Here is a 15,231-nt window from a genome sequence, read left to right on the forward strand (position 1 = left end):
TTATAGATAGATAGATAGATAGATAGATACATAGATAAATAGATATTATATAGATAGATGAACAGATATTATATATATAGATGAACAGATATTATATATATCATGAACAGATATTATATATATAAACAGATATTATAAACAGATATTATATATATAGATAAACAGATATTATATATATATAAAATCTACAAGCCCACCCTCTTTGCAGCCAATGCAGAGATGTACATTTCATACTCAGTGAGTCCCCCAAAGCCATGAACTTGAATCTTTTCCTAACCGCTGTGACCTACCAAGGCCTGTTGGTCATCACAACCCTAACCATGACTTAAGGCCCCACACTAGAGAAAAAGTGGGGCATAGTCTTGATCATGGCCTTGGACTTGCTCTAAGGGCTCTCCTGCTCAGCAGTGAGACATGCCTATTCTCACTCTCTAGAAGTTTGTGGTCAAGAATTTAGCATCCTGGGTTATGCCTGCTTCCACTCCACTGCCTACATCTGACCACTCTACTACCAGATCTTGGTCCCAGAAGCCTCTTGATCCTGTTTCTGCCCTCTCCTCCTCTTGAATTTAGCTTCCTTGACAGAATCAGGAGGAAACAGGAGGCCTCTCTCTGTTTCCTCAGTAGTGCTCTGCTTTCCTGGTAACTTGCTCCAACAGAGCCCGATTTCACAGACTGCTTCCAGTAGCTCCCCGTCTGCCCTGTGCCTGTGGCACAAGTCCTTCTGGTTTCACACATATGCAGAGGTCTTTCCTCCTTCTGTCAGTGTGTGTTTAGAAATCTGACATATGATTCCTGACAACATTCTTTACTGCCGAGTCACCATCTGAATGTTTCCAGGCATTCTGCCACAGGAACCAGTGGGCTGACAGCTCTAAATCCACTCAATCCACCACTGAAGGTGTGACTCCATAAATTCCTTCTTAAATCTCTGTTGTTTCTCTGCCTTTGAGGCCCCCATTGCGGCCACATTTTGTGGCAAGTTCTAAAGATGGACAAAAAGGCCCCTCTCTAGTTCCTGTCCTGCATTCCCCAGTAACATACCTGGTTTCTGGTATCTTCTCACCTAGATAAGAGTTTCTGCATTTACTGATAGTCAGGCTCATAGCCAACCTGATACTACAGGCTCCAGGGGTTCCCATTTTATAGATAAAATAGAATAGGGTCTTAATCCACGGATCCTTCACCCTCCTATGAAAGTTGCCATTTCTCTTTTTAAATTATGTATCTATTCTAGACCTTGAGGGTAAAAGAGACAGAGAGTTCAGAAAGATCATCTCTCCTCAAAATTAATGACCACAAAAATGGGGGTATTAAAAGCAGCAAAAATGATGCAGTAGCAATAGAAAAGGTGTATGTGCAGGGGGCAGGGGGAGTTGTCTCACTCACATCACAATCTTTAAAAATTCACATCAACTTTTCCACAGTGGGTTTGCGACCAGAACATAGGTGTTGTGAAAACCACCACTAAACCTAAAACAAAATGCGAAAGAAAAGACTCACATCAACATTGTTGTCATTGGATGATTCAGGAAGTCTACCACTACTGGTCATCTGATCTACAAATGTGGTGGGATTGACAAAAGAACTACTGAAAAATTTGCGAAGGAGGCTGCTGGGATGGGAAAGGGCTACTTCAAGTACACCTGGGTCTTGGATAAACTGGAAGTTGAACGTGAACGTGGTAACACCATTGATATCTCCCTGCAGAAATTTGAGACCAGCAAAGTATTACGTGATGATCATTGATGCCCCAGGACACAGAGACTTTATCAAAAACGTGATTACAGGCACATCTCAGGCTTTCTGTGCTGTCCTGATTGTTGCCACTGGTGTTGGTGGATTTGAAGCAGGTATCTCCAAGAATGGGCAGACCCGTGAGCATGCCCTTCTGGCTTACACACTGGGTGTAAAACAACTAATTATTGGTGTTAACAAAACGGATTCCACTGAGCCACCCTACAGCCAGAAGAGATACGAAGAAATCATTAAGGAAGTCAGCACCTACATTAAGAAAATTGGCTACAAGCCCAACAGCAGCATCTGTGCCAATTTCTGTTTGGAATGGTGACAACATGTCTTCGTTCAAGGGATGGAAAATCACCCATAAAGATGGCAATGCCAGTGGAACCACACTGCTTGAAGTTCTGGATTGCATTCTGCCACCAGCTCGTCCAACTGACAAGCTCTTGTGTCTGCGTCTCCAGGATGTCTACAAAATTGGTGGTATTGGTGCTGTCCCTGTGGGCCGAGTCGAGACTGGTGTTCTTAAACCTGGCATGGTGGTCATCTTTGCTCTAGTCAATATTACAATTGAAGTAAATTCTGTCGAAATGCATCATGAAACTTCGAGTGAGGTTCTTCCGGGGGACAATGTGGGCTTCAATGTCAAGAACGTATCTGTCAAAGATGTTCATTGTGGCAATGTGGGTCACATCACAACAAATGTGACCCACCCATGGTAGTAGCTGGCTTCATGGCTCAGGTGGTTATCCTGAACCATCTAGGCCAAATCAGTGCTGGATATGCATCTGTGCTGGATTGTCACACGGCTCACATTACTTGCAGGTTTGCTGTGCTGAAGGAGAAGATTGGTTGTTGTTCTGGAAAAAGGTTGGAAGATGATCCCAAGTTGTTGAAATTTGATGATGCTGCCATCATTGATATGGTTCTTAGCAAGCCTATGTGTGCTGAGAACTTCTCTGACTATCCTTCTCTGGGGTGTTTTGCTGTTTGTGACATGAGACAGATGGCTGTTGTGGGTGTCATCAAAGCAGTGGACAAGAAGGCAGCTGGAGTTGGCCACACCGTCACCAAGTGTGCCCAGAAAGCTCAGAAGGCTAAGTGAATATTATACCCCAGTCTTCATCAGGGCTGGAAGAACAGTCTCAGAACTGTTTTGTCAATTGGCCATTTAAGTTTAATAGTAAAAGACTGGTTAATGATAAATGCATTGTAAAACCTTCAGAAGGAAAGAAGAATGTTTTATGGACCATTTGTTTTGTGTGTGTTTGTGTGTGGCAATTTTAAGTAATTAGTTTTTAAAATCAGTACTTTTTAATGGAAACAACTTGACCAAAAATCTGTCACAGAATTTTGAGACCCATTAAAACAAAAGTTTAATGAGGAAAAAAACAAATCCCATCAAAAAAAGAGAAAGGCAGAAGATTCCCACTATCCTCTTGACTGAGCAGGGTTCTAGATGCTTCTAATTCATCCCACTGCCCACACCCAGAAACAGTATAAGAGGAAGGAAGGTGAGTGGGGGAAAAATCCTGTAAAAATCACCTTAATACTCCCAATAGAAAAAAGGCAGGTGAAAAAAGATATACAGAAGGAGCCCAGGTGTAAGTTTTCCATGCTGCCTTCCACTCACCTTCTTGTTTGCTGAGCAATGGAAATCCCAGCAATAAACAGGGATTGAGGAAAATAGAAGACAAAGTGAAAATAATACAAGATTTTATGAGGGAAAGGGGTTAAAGGAAGAATCAGAGTGAGTACCTGGTCAGTTTCATCTGTTGTTTGTTTTCCTTTATTGATCTGTTGTCTTTAGCATCAAATATGTTGTTAACTGGTACTTTGTTTGACATACACATATTTAAAATCATATGTAAAAGAGCAAATTTTAACCCTTCTACTATAGTTTTTAAAATCATAAATGGGTACTGAAAGTAGTAAAAATTTTTGGCATCCATGGAGATAATATGATTTTTTCTTCTTTAATACATATGTGAATTATATCCATAGATTTCTTAATATTGAATCATTTTTGCTTTCCTGAGATGAACTCCACTTAGCTGATCTGTATTATTATTTAAAAGTACTGTTAAATTAGGGGCGCCTGGGTGGCTCAGTCAGTTAAGTGTCTGACTCTTGATTTCGGCTCAGATCATGATCTCAGGGTTGTGGGATGGGGTACTACATCGGCTCTGCACTTAGCAGGGAGCCTGCTTGGGATTCTCTCTCCCTTTGCCCCTCCCCCCTGCTTTCTCACTCTCTCTCTCTCAAATAAATAAATAAAACCTTTTTTTAAGTACTGTTAAATTATATTTGCAAATGGTTTTTTTTTAAGATTTTGGCTTCCATACTAAAAACCTAGATTAGTCTGTAATTCTTTCTAAGTCTCTGGCACCAAGGCAGGTTGGCTTGACAGCCACCATGATGAGGAACTTCTGACTACATTCTAGAGTAGTTGATTTCCAGCTGTACCCACTGTCAGAGGATAACAGGAAGAACCCCAAAATGTGAGCAAGACATCAGCTGCATTCCCTTGTTTCTGCAACTGTTCGTGTTGTCTCTATTTGCCTTGAATGTATACTACCATAGAGTATATATACACACACACACACAGAGGAGAGTGAGCAAATGTTTGTGAGTTAGGAAGATATGGGATCCTGGGGAGGCCTTTATCACACATGAATGCTTCCCATCCTCCAAACCCCCATGCCCTGCAAAACTGAACCCTGGACCTACAAAATTCTCCCCTCTTTAATGCACAGTAGTTTGCACCTTCTTCAAACCTGGAGCTGGCTCTAGGGAATCAGCTTCTACCCAACACACAAATGTATTTTCCCAAGAGAAATACTTTTTTCTCTCAGAAGAATTATGGTGACAGCTGTAAAGATAAGACAAATTTTCTACCTTAAAATAGAAGCTACAAAATAGATGTATGTGTTTTTAACAATCTTTTGAGTAAGAGACATTATTTGGGGATATTTTGTCTACAGAAGTTATTATATTCCATTTTCTTAAAAGATTTTATTTATTTGACAGAGAGAGAGAGAGAGCACAAGCAGGGGGAACAGCAGAGGGAGAAGGAGAAGCAGGCTCCCTACTGTGAGCAAGGAGCCCGACGAGGGGCTCGATCCTGGGACCCCAGGATCACAACCTGAGCTGAAGGCAGACACTCAACCATCTGAGCCACCCAGGAGCCCCTCCATATTTTTTTTACTTAACAATTTTTTACCTAACAATTAAAAACTATAGATAAAATATCAAATGCATGTTTTCTTATTTCATGGTGCTGATGGAGTCTGCAATCTGTAGTCTTGTGAATAAACATCATCAACTAAATTTCATATTAATGATGGAGTGCCTGGTTAGCGTAGTCAGTTGAACATGAAACTTTTGATCTTGGGGTCATGAATTCAAGCCCCACCTTGGGTGTAGACTTTACTTAAAAAATACATACATACATACATTCTTACATACATACAATTAAAATTAATGAGATCAAAGGTAAATTGAATCACTAAAATCACAGTAATGGTCTGCTTAGGCCACAGCAAAGAACATGGTGCCTCTATCAGTTAGGAATTGCATTCCCTCCCTGGGGGTAACAGAAACCTAAAGATTGTGGCCTAAGCATGAGAGCTTATTCTCTCATGTAAAAACCCAGACACAGGTAGACCCTTCAGGGCCAGTATGGTGGCTCCACATAGAAGGAGCCAGTCTCAAGTCCTTGACTATATTTCTGTTTCTCTATCTTCAGAATATGACCCATCAACAAGGTCACCTCATGGTCCAAGTCTTCTTTGGATCCCGGGGGGGTGTCTGCAAGCCAGGGAGCAGCAGGGGGCTAAAAGGAGCTTCCTCTCTATTGAATTGGCTTCTGTTAAAGAGCTTCCATGAAGTCCCACACATACTTCCACATATATTTTCTTTTTTTTTTTTTTTTAAAGATTCCACTTATTTATTTGAGAGAGAGAGAATGAGAGACAGAGAGCACGAGAGGGAAGAGGGTCAGAGGGAGAAGCAGACCCCCCCCCGCCGAGCAGGGAGTCCAACGCGGGACTCGATCCCGGGACTCCAGGACCATGACCCAAGCCGAAGGCAGTCGCCCAACCAACTGAGCCACCCAGGCGCCCCCCACATATATTTTCTTACCCGGAACTTAGTCACCCAGCCACGTCTCTGAACATATGGGAGATGAGGAAATGTGGTCTTCTTTCTAAGATGTAATACAACTAGCTAAAAAAAGGGGGGAGGCATCTATTACTAAGAATAAAGGGGGAATGGTATTTGGTAAATAGATGGCCATTTCTGCTACAATAACTCAATCATAGTTGATGTGGTATGTAAAAACAAAGTTCTAAACTATGAAATATTTCAAATAGAAAATATAATATCTGTGTACCTAATACTCAGAAAAACATTTGTTTCAAAAATGTATAAGACATAGGTCATTATAGGCATACCCTAGGCTCACCATTCCCCAGATGCAGCCACTGTGTTCATGTTCAGGTATATCCTCCCCATGCCTGTGTTGTCCTTGTCAGCTTATATATGCACTCTTAACTGTACAATGTGATTTTGTCTGTGTAAAATTTATACAAATGTCATAATGCTTAAAATCATTTCCAGTTTTCCTTTTGGGAGACATGTTGTCAGCATCGATCCTTTTGGCACCATGTAGATATAATTCATGCATAATCTAGCACCATTTACTGAAGAGTCTGTTCTTTTCCTCACTGGTTTATAATACCACCTCTAGGTGTACTAAGTACCCAAGGATGGTTTATAGCTCTTCTCTGTTTCATTGCTATACTAGTCCATCTCTGTATCAGTTCCACATGGTTTTAATCCTAATAGCTGTATATAAAGTCTTGATACCTAAAAGACAGATCTCCCTCCTTATTCTTCTTCAAAATTATTTAGACTATTTTTTACTGTATTAGTTTCCTGTTGCTCTTATAATGAATTACCACAAATTTAGTGGGCAAAAACAACCCAAATTTATTCTCTTACAGTTCTGGAAATCAGAAGTATAAAATCAACGTGTCAGCAGGCTATGTTCCTTCTGGAGTCTCTAGGGAAAAATCCATTTCCTTGACGTTTTCAGCTTCTAGAAGTCATCTGCATTCCTTGGCCCCTTCTGTATTCAGAGTCAGCACAGAAACATTTTTCCATATCTCTCTCTCTCTCACCTCTCTCTCTCTCTACTTCTGTGGTCACATGGCCTTTTTTCACTCTGACTTTCCCACTTCCTTCTTATAAGGATCCTTGTGTTTGGGCCTACCCAGATGATCCAGGATAATTTCTCCATCTCAAGATCCTTAACTTAATCATATCTGCAAAGTTTTTTTGCTGTGTAAGGTACATATTCACAGACTTCAGGCATTAAGACCTGGACATTTTGGGGAAAGTGATTATTCATCAACCACATTGAAAATTTATAACATACTCTTAGTTTTAGATCAATTTACCAGTTTCTATGAAAGAAGACACTATGTTAGGATGTTCATTGGAATAGCAATGAATTTATAAATTGATATGAGAATTGGTATTGTTTAGAATACTGAGATTTTCCATTCATAAACATGGTTTATCTCTTTATTTAGCCCTTCTTTTGTACTCTTTAGTAAAGACCTATAATTTTTTTCTGCAAAACTGTACAGCTTTTTGTTAAATTTATTTCTAGTTATTATATATACATTTTTACTAATGTAAAAAGGATTTTTTATTATCACAGTTTCTACTTGCTTTTTGTAGGTATGTAGGAATACTATTGAATTTTAATTTATTTACCTTGTACTTAGCAACCTTACTGAATTTTCTTTCATTTCTAAAATTTTATCTGAAGATTCTCTTGAATTTTGTACATAGACATTCTTCTCTGTACATAATGTTTTTTCCTATTCTTTTCTTATACAATTTTTTCTTGTCTTATTGCATTAGCTAGGTACTTCATTACAATGCTGAATAATGCTTCTTTTTACTTATATGCTGGTTGCTCTTGGTACTTTGTCAAGTTTTAGGGGTTCCTTTCTATTCCTGGTTTGCCCAGAGATTTTTTTTTTAAGCTTTTTATTTATTTATTTATTTTTAAGGCCCAAGGTGGGCCTCAAACTCAGAACTTCAAGATCAAGAGTCACATGCTCTACTGACTAAGCCAGCCAGGTGGCCCTATTTTCTTTTTAAATTAAGAAAGGGCATTGAATCTTATCTGATGATTTTCTGCATCTAGTGAAATGATGTTTTCTTTCTCGTTTAATATGTGAGTGGAATCTGTTAGTATGTAGTCCTAAAATAGGATAAACCTTAATTGGTCAAACTATCATCTTTTTAATATATAGCTGATTTAGTTTACTAATATTTTATTTAGGTCTTTTGTATAATAGTTTATCAGTTAGATTAGCCTATACATTTTCTTCACTGTACTGCTTTCCTCATTTTAATGCCAATGTTAGACTAATCTTGTAAAGTAAGTTACTTTGATATAGAGGAGTTATTTATATATTTTTGATATTACTCTTAATTACATATATTATAAAAATTAACAGCCCATTTGTGTCTTTGATTTCACTTAAAATAGAAATTCTTGGGGTGCCTGCATATCTCAGTGAGTCAAACATTTGACTCCTGATCTCAGCTCAGATCTTGATCTCAGAGTCATGAGTTCAAGCCCCACGTGGAGCCTACTTAAAAAAAAAAAAAATTCTTAATTTTAATGTCAAATGTATCAATCTTCTCTTTTCTGATTAGTCTAGTTGTGTCTTGTTTAAGGAAGCTCCAAGGTCAAGGAGCTATCCTCTTTTATATTCTTCTGATAGCTACACTGCTCACATTCAAGTCTTGGTACACCAGGAATTGACCTGCAGATATGCTGTGAGGTAGATATTGTGTTTTTCCCCATGTGAATAACCAACTACCCAGCACCATTTGTGAAGTGTGTCTCCTTTCCTTGCTGATCTAAAACCCATCCCTGCAGCCCCCAGACATGTGAATATTGCTGCTGTCCTTCCAGTGGCTTGTCTTTTCCTGTGTTTTGGTCAGCTTTGTGGGATCACTGATCCTTGAGCCCTCCAGGTCTAAATTAGGAAAACTTTCCTCTAGAGATGGTTTGCTTCCCTACTCTTGCTCTGTTTAATACCTGTCTGGCTCCAGAACTCAAGCCCATCTTCCCCACCCCACCCCAGCCAAGGGGAAATGTCCCAGTAGCAATATTGCTGTAGGCCTCCAACACCCAAGGCAAGCCGGCCCCTTCAGGTTGCCACGGGCTCCAACCCAGCTTGCCTTTTTTTCAGGGGGTGGCCCTTGGAAAGTGTGAGGGTAGATATCTCCAGGACCTAGTTGAATTGCCGTAGAGGGCTTTCAGAGCACCAGAAGAAGTGAAGTCCAGACCACTCTCTATAAATTTACATATATTGTGTGTGTGTGTAATTTTTGTAAAACTACTGGGACCATACTTTTGTATTGTGCGGTAATCTTACGTTTTTGAAGTCTTGGAAAGCATTCTTTGTTGGTATGTATCATTCTTACATATTTTTAATATTGTAATAGTGTTTAATATCCTTGATTGCACCATACATTATTTAACCATTTAGGTACTGTGTTCAAAGACCAGAGGGCCTGCAGCACTTTACAAGTCTCTAGGAGAAACAGGCAGGGTATTATTTTAAATTCAGAAACAGAAAATAAGAAAAATAATTGCCCCATGCTTTAACAATCAGATCTAAATATGCTGTCACTGGAAGTAATCTCTGTGTCATCTCAGGCATATAAGCAAATATCTAGGGGGTCTAGGGAAGGGCCACACAACTGTTTCTTTCTGCTCTTCCAGATATTTCACATCAAAGACAACTCCTCAGGCTGCATAGTCAGAGGTTGACTTACGGGGACCCTTTAAATTCAGGTAATTGTATGTGAAGTCAGGAGTGCAAACACACACACACACACACACACACACACGGTTTTTTTGGAGGATCCTTTTCCCAAATAGGGCAGAGCAACTGGAAATGGATGCCTCTCACTGCTAAGAAACCATTCTGGAAACCTAGAGGTATTTCCAGGTGCCCAAAGATCTAGGCTGCCCATTCTACACCCTTTTCAGAGGATATCAGAAGTCCATAAACAGAGTATCCACAAATAGTTAATCAGGCCACCTATAGAAATGACTTGAAGCTGTCAGTGTTGTAACTGGAATGTGGGGATTCTTCTTGTATCCACCGATAAAACACAAAGCCCAACAATGATACCTTGGTTGGTGAACACACAGTGTGTCTGTCTCAGTTACTGTCCTGCCAGGTGAATTTGAAGGTTTCTTCTTAGACTCCTACAGCTAGGTATAAGTAATGCAGGTACCTCTCTAGGCACTTGTCCTATGTCCAGAGGAGTCACTGCCAGTTCTCAGAGTCTCAAATTTACATAGTATTACTGCTATTAATGCACACATCATTTCTCGTGTAGAATGGTATGTATAGAATAGGATAAAGAGCCTGATGTGTACAATCAACAATTCCAGGCTTTATCATGAAACCCAGCACGACCATATGCTGCCTTATATTCTTTCCCATTATTCTAAGTTGTCGTCATCAAAAATACGAATTAAGCACCAGGATCAGTAATTTTTCAAACAGGGGACAAAACATCTCTATAAAAATATTTACATAATTTCAACAGTGAAGGTTTTGCCTTAAGTACCAATATCTATTCCATTTCTTCTCCTTTTTTTTAACCTTTTAAAATATTTTATTTTTTATTTAATTTTATTATGTTCAATTAGCCAGCATATAGTACATAATCAGTTTTTGATGTAGTGTTCAACAATTCATTAGCTGTGTATAACACCCAGTGCTCGTCACCACACATGCTCTCCTTAATACCCATCACCCGGTTACTCCATCCCCTATCCCCCTCCCCTCTGTAACCCTCAGTTTGGTTCCTGGCGTCCCGAGTCTCTCATGGTTTGTCTCCGTCTCTGATTTCTTCCCATTCTGTTTTCCCTCCTTTCCCTGTAGTCCTCCGCACTATTCCTTATGTTCCACATATGAGTGAAACCATATGATAATTGACTTTCTCTGCTTGACTTATTTCACTTAGCATAATCCCCTCCAGTTCCATCCATGTTGATGCGAATGGTGGGTATTCATCCTTTCTGATGTGTTAAGGTACTTCAGAGTCCATTGCGGGGTGAGGGGGTGAGGGAGCAAGGGTTGTTGATGGATTTTTAGTTTAATATTCTATTGATAGAAACCAAGCCTCTCAGGACCAGATCAATAGAAGTGACGAATAAGCGTTGCAGAAACAGGTGTGTTTACCCCTCTGATCCCCATCATCTTGTATAGGTGTAAGGTCCTTTGATTTAGATAAGCCTTCAATTATAAGCAAATCCTTGAGTGGCAACTATGATATCAGTAAAATCATAACACTTTTTAAAAATGTATGTTTAATCCCCTCATAAGCTTAACAACAATGGATCTTTTCATTTCTGAGTACAGTCTTCATTCCTAAGTACCTGATTGTGTGAAATGTACTCAACCAAAGATGTGATAAATCTTTTTTTATTATTTAAATTGAAGTTAGTTAACATATTAGTTTCAGGAGTAGACTTTAGTGATTCATCACTTACGTATAACCCCCAGTGCTCATCCCAACAAGTGTCCTCCTTAATGCCCATCACCCACCTAGCCCGTCCCCACACCCACCTCCCATCCTCCCCACCCACCTCCCCTCCTGCAACCCTGTTTGTTCTCTATAGAGTCTCTTATTGTTTGCCTCTGTTTTTATCTTTTTATTTTTCCTTCCCTTCCCCTATGTTCATCCGTTTTGTTTCTTAAATTCACATGAGTGAAATCATATGGTATTTTTCTTTCTCTGACTTATTTCACTTAGCATAATACACTCTAGTTCCATCCATGTTGTTGCAAATGGCAAGATTTCATTCTTTTTAATTGCAGAGTAATATTCCATTGTGTATATATATACCACATCTTCTTTATCCATTCATCAGTTGATGGACATTTGGGCTCTTTTCATAATTTGGCTATTGTTGATAATGCTGCTATAAACATTGGGGTGCATGTGCCCCTTCAAATCAGCATTTTTGTATCCTTTGGATAAATACCTAGTAGTGCATGGGGGAGCCTGGGTGGCTCAGTTGTTAAGCGTCTGCCTTCAGCTCAGATCATGATCCGAGGGTTCTGGGATCGAACCCCGCATCAGGCTTCCTGCTCAGCGGGAAGCCTGCTTCTCCCTCTCCCACTCCCCCTGCTTGTGTTCCCTCTTTGTGTCTCTGTCAAATAATAAATAATAAAATATTTAAAAAAATACCTAGTAGTGCAATTGCTGGGTCATAGGGTAGTTCTATTTTCAGCTTTCTGAGGAACCTCCACACTGTTCTCCAGAGTGGCTACACCAGTTTGCATTCCCACCAACAGTGCAAAAGTGTTCCCTTTTCTCCGCATCCTCGCCAACATCTCTTGTTTCTTGAGTTGTTAATTTTAGCTTTTCTGGCAGGTGTGAGGTGGTATCTCATTGTGGTTTTGATTTGTATTTCCTTGATGATGAATAATATTGAGCATTTTTTCATGTGTCTGTTAGCCATCTGGATGTCTTTTTTTTTTTTTTAAGATTTTATTTATTTATTTGAGAGAGAGAGAATGAGAGACAGAGAGCACGAGAGGGAGGAGGGTCAGAGGGAGAAGCAGACTCCCTGCCGAGCAGGGAGCCTGATGCGGGACTCGATCCTGGGACTCCAGGAGCCGAAGGCAGTCGCTTAACCAACTGAGCCACCCAGGCGCCCGCCATCTGGATGTCTTTGGAAAAGTGTCTATTCATGTTTTCTGCCCATTTCTTGATTGGATTATTTGTTCTTTGGGTGTTGAGTTTGATAAGTTCTTTTTTTTTTTTTTTTTTTTTTTTTTTTTTTTTTAAGATTTTATTTATTTATTTGAAAGAGAGAGACACAGCGAGAGAGGGAACACAAGCAGGGGGAGTGGGAGAGGGAGAAGCAGGCTTCCCGCGGAGCAGGGAGCCCGATGCAGGGCTCGATCCCAGGACCCCGGGATCATGACCCGAGCCGAAGGCAGACGCTTAACCGACTGAGCCACCCAGGCGCCCCGATAAGTTCTTTATAGATTTTGGATATTAGCCCTTTATAAGATGTCATTTGCAACTATCCTCTCCCATTCTGTCAGTTGACTTAGTTTTGTTGTTTCCTTCGCTGTGCCGAAGGTTTTTATCTTGATGAAGTCCCAATAGTTCATTTTTGCTTTTGTTTCCCTTGCCTCCAGAGACATGTCTAGTAAGAAGTGGCTGCGGCCAAGGTCAAAGAGGTTACTGACTGTGTTCTCCTCTAGGATTTTGATGGTTTCCTGTCTTACATTTAGGTCCTTCATCCATTTTGAGTTTATTTTTGTGTATGGTGTAAGAAAGTGGTCCAGTTTCATTCTGCATGTTGCTGTCTGGTTTTCCCAACACCATTTGTTAAAGAGACTGTCATTTTTCCATTGGATATTCTTTCCTGCTTTGTCAAAGATTAGTTGACCATGCAGTTGTGGGTCCATTTCTGGATTTTCTGTTCTGTTCCATTGACCTGTTTTTGTTCCAGTACCATACCATCTTGATAATTAGAGCTTTGTAATACAGCTTAAAGTCCAGAACTGTGATGCCTCCTGCTTTGCTTTCTTTTTCAAAATTACTGTGGTTATTCAGAGTCTTTTGTGGTTCCATACAAATTTTAGAATTGTTCTAGCTCTGTGAAAAATGCTGGTGTTATTTTGATAGGGATTGCATTGAATGTGTAGATTGCTTTGAGTAGTATAAAAACATTTTTATATGTTTATATATAGGTTTATATGCATGGAATGTTTTTCCATTTCTTTGCAGCTTCTTCAATTTCTTTCATAAGTGTCCTATAGTTTTCAGTGTATAGATCTTTTATCACTATGGTTAGGTTTATTCCTAGGTATCTTACAGTTTTTGGTGCTATTGTAAATGGGATCGATTCCTTGATTTCTCTTTCTGCTGCTTAATTACTGGGTATAGAAATGCAACAGAGTTTTGAACATTGATTTTATATCCTGCAACTTTGCTGAATTCATGTATCAGTTCTAGCAATTTTCTGGTGGAGTCTTTCAGGTTTTCTACATGGAGTATCATGTTGTCTGAGGATAGTGAAAGTTTGAGTTCTTCCTTGCCTATTTGGATGCATTTTATTTATTTTTGTTGTCTGATTGCTGTGGCTAGGACTTCCAATACTATGTTGAGCAAGAGTGGTGATAGTGGACATCCCTGTCGGGTTCCTGACCTTAGGTGAAAAGCTCTCAGTTTTTCCCCATTGAGGATTATATTAGCTATGGTCAAATATGTAATAGTTTTGATTTTTTTTAAGTGTGTCTCACAAAGCCTAGATGCTTTCTAAAGAAATACAAAAATTGAAAACTTCAAGAAAAGAATTCTTTTCTAGTTATTATGAAATTTCCAGGCACTTCGAGTTACAAAACATACTTAAACATTTTTGTATCACAGCAAACAAAATAAAACCAAATTAGTTGACTATAAACAGGCATAAACAATCTTAACAATCTTGAGTGTGGAAATGTTCTAAATCTGGATCATGGTGATGACTGCACAACTTGGTAAATTTGCTAAAAACCATTGAATTGTATACTTAAAACAGGTGAGTTTTATGGCATGTAAATTATACCTCAATAAAGTTACACACACAAATTAGTTGCAATGCTTCCTATGACCACAGAATGTCAGCAAAGTCAGCTATGAGGGATTTTTCTATAAACCTAATTTTCCAAGGAGAATGCCAGCAACCACTAGATGTAGCCATCTTTCACTACAGAAATGTCTTTGTTCTGGCTCTCAGGTGCCTGAATTTATCAAGCCCCAGAGTTAGGCATCAGGAATAGGGAAACATTTTCAAATATTGGTTTATGCAGATGTATAATGATCGAAGCTATCAAATCATTTTATCCATCATATATACAATAAATAAAACTAATCTTACGCTACAGCAGTTTTCAATAAGCAACTAGAAATTCATTCTTACTGTAAATATTAAAATCACTTAAAACTAGTTTTGGACTACTTATACATTCTAGTCAGCATATTATGTAAACTTTGATTTTTATGACTATTTTCTTTTACATTTTTAAAAATGTACATTTTAAAGTATGATTTTTAAAATTTTGATCTATGGGGCACCTGGGTGGCTCAGTCAGTTGAGCATCTGACTCTTGATTTCGGCTCAGGTCATGATCTCAGGGTCATGAGATGGAGCCCCGAGTTGGGCTCCACACTCATCAGAGGGTCTGCTTGAGATTCTCTCTCTCCCTCTCCCTTTGCCCCTCCCCCTGCTTGCATGAGCTCTCTCTCTCAAATAAAGAAATTTAAAAAACTTTAAAAAAAAATCTAAGTCCCCGGGCACCTGGGTGGCTCAGATGGTTAAGCGTCTGCCTTCGGCTCAGGTCATGATCCCAGGGTCCTGGGATCGAGTCC

At 39.4% G+C, this 15,231-nt stretch overlaps 1 pseudogene; it reads left to right on the forward strand.

Moving 5' to 3' along the window:
- Window positions 1–1,418: 1,418 nt before the first annotated feature.
- LOC123841737 (elongation factor 1-alpha 1-like) lies at window positions 1,419–3,626 on the forward strand (annotated as a pseudogene).
- Window positions 3,627–15,231: the final 11,605 nt, after the last annotated feature.

The sequence above is a fragment of the Mirounga angustirostris genome, unplaced genomic scaffold (assembly GCF_029215605.1).
Source record: "Mirounga angustirostris isolate CCGP_5_RB_7025 unplaced genomic scaffold, mMirAng1.0.hap1 SCAF_5, whole genome shotgun sequence".
NCBI lineage: Eukaryota > Metazoa > Chordata > Mammalia > Carnivora > Phocidae > Mirounga > Mirounga angustirostris.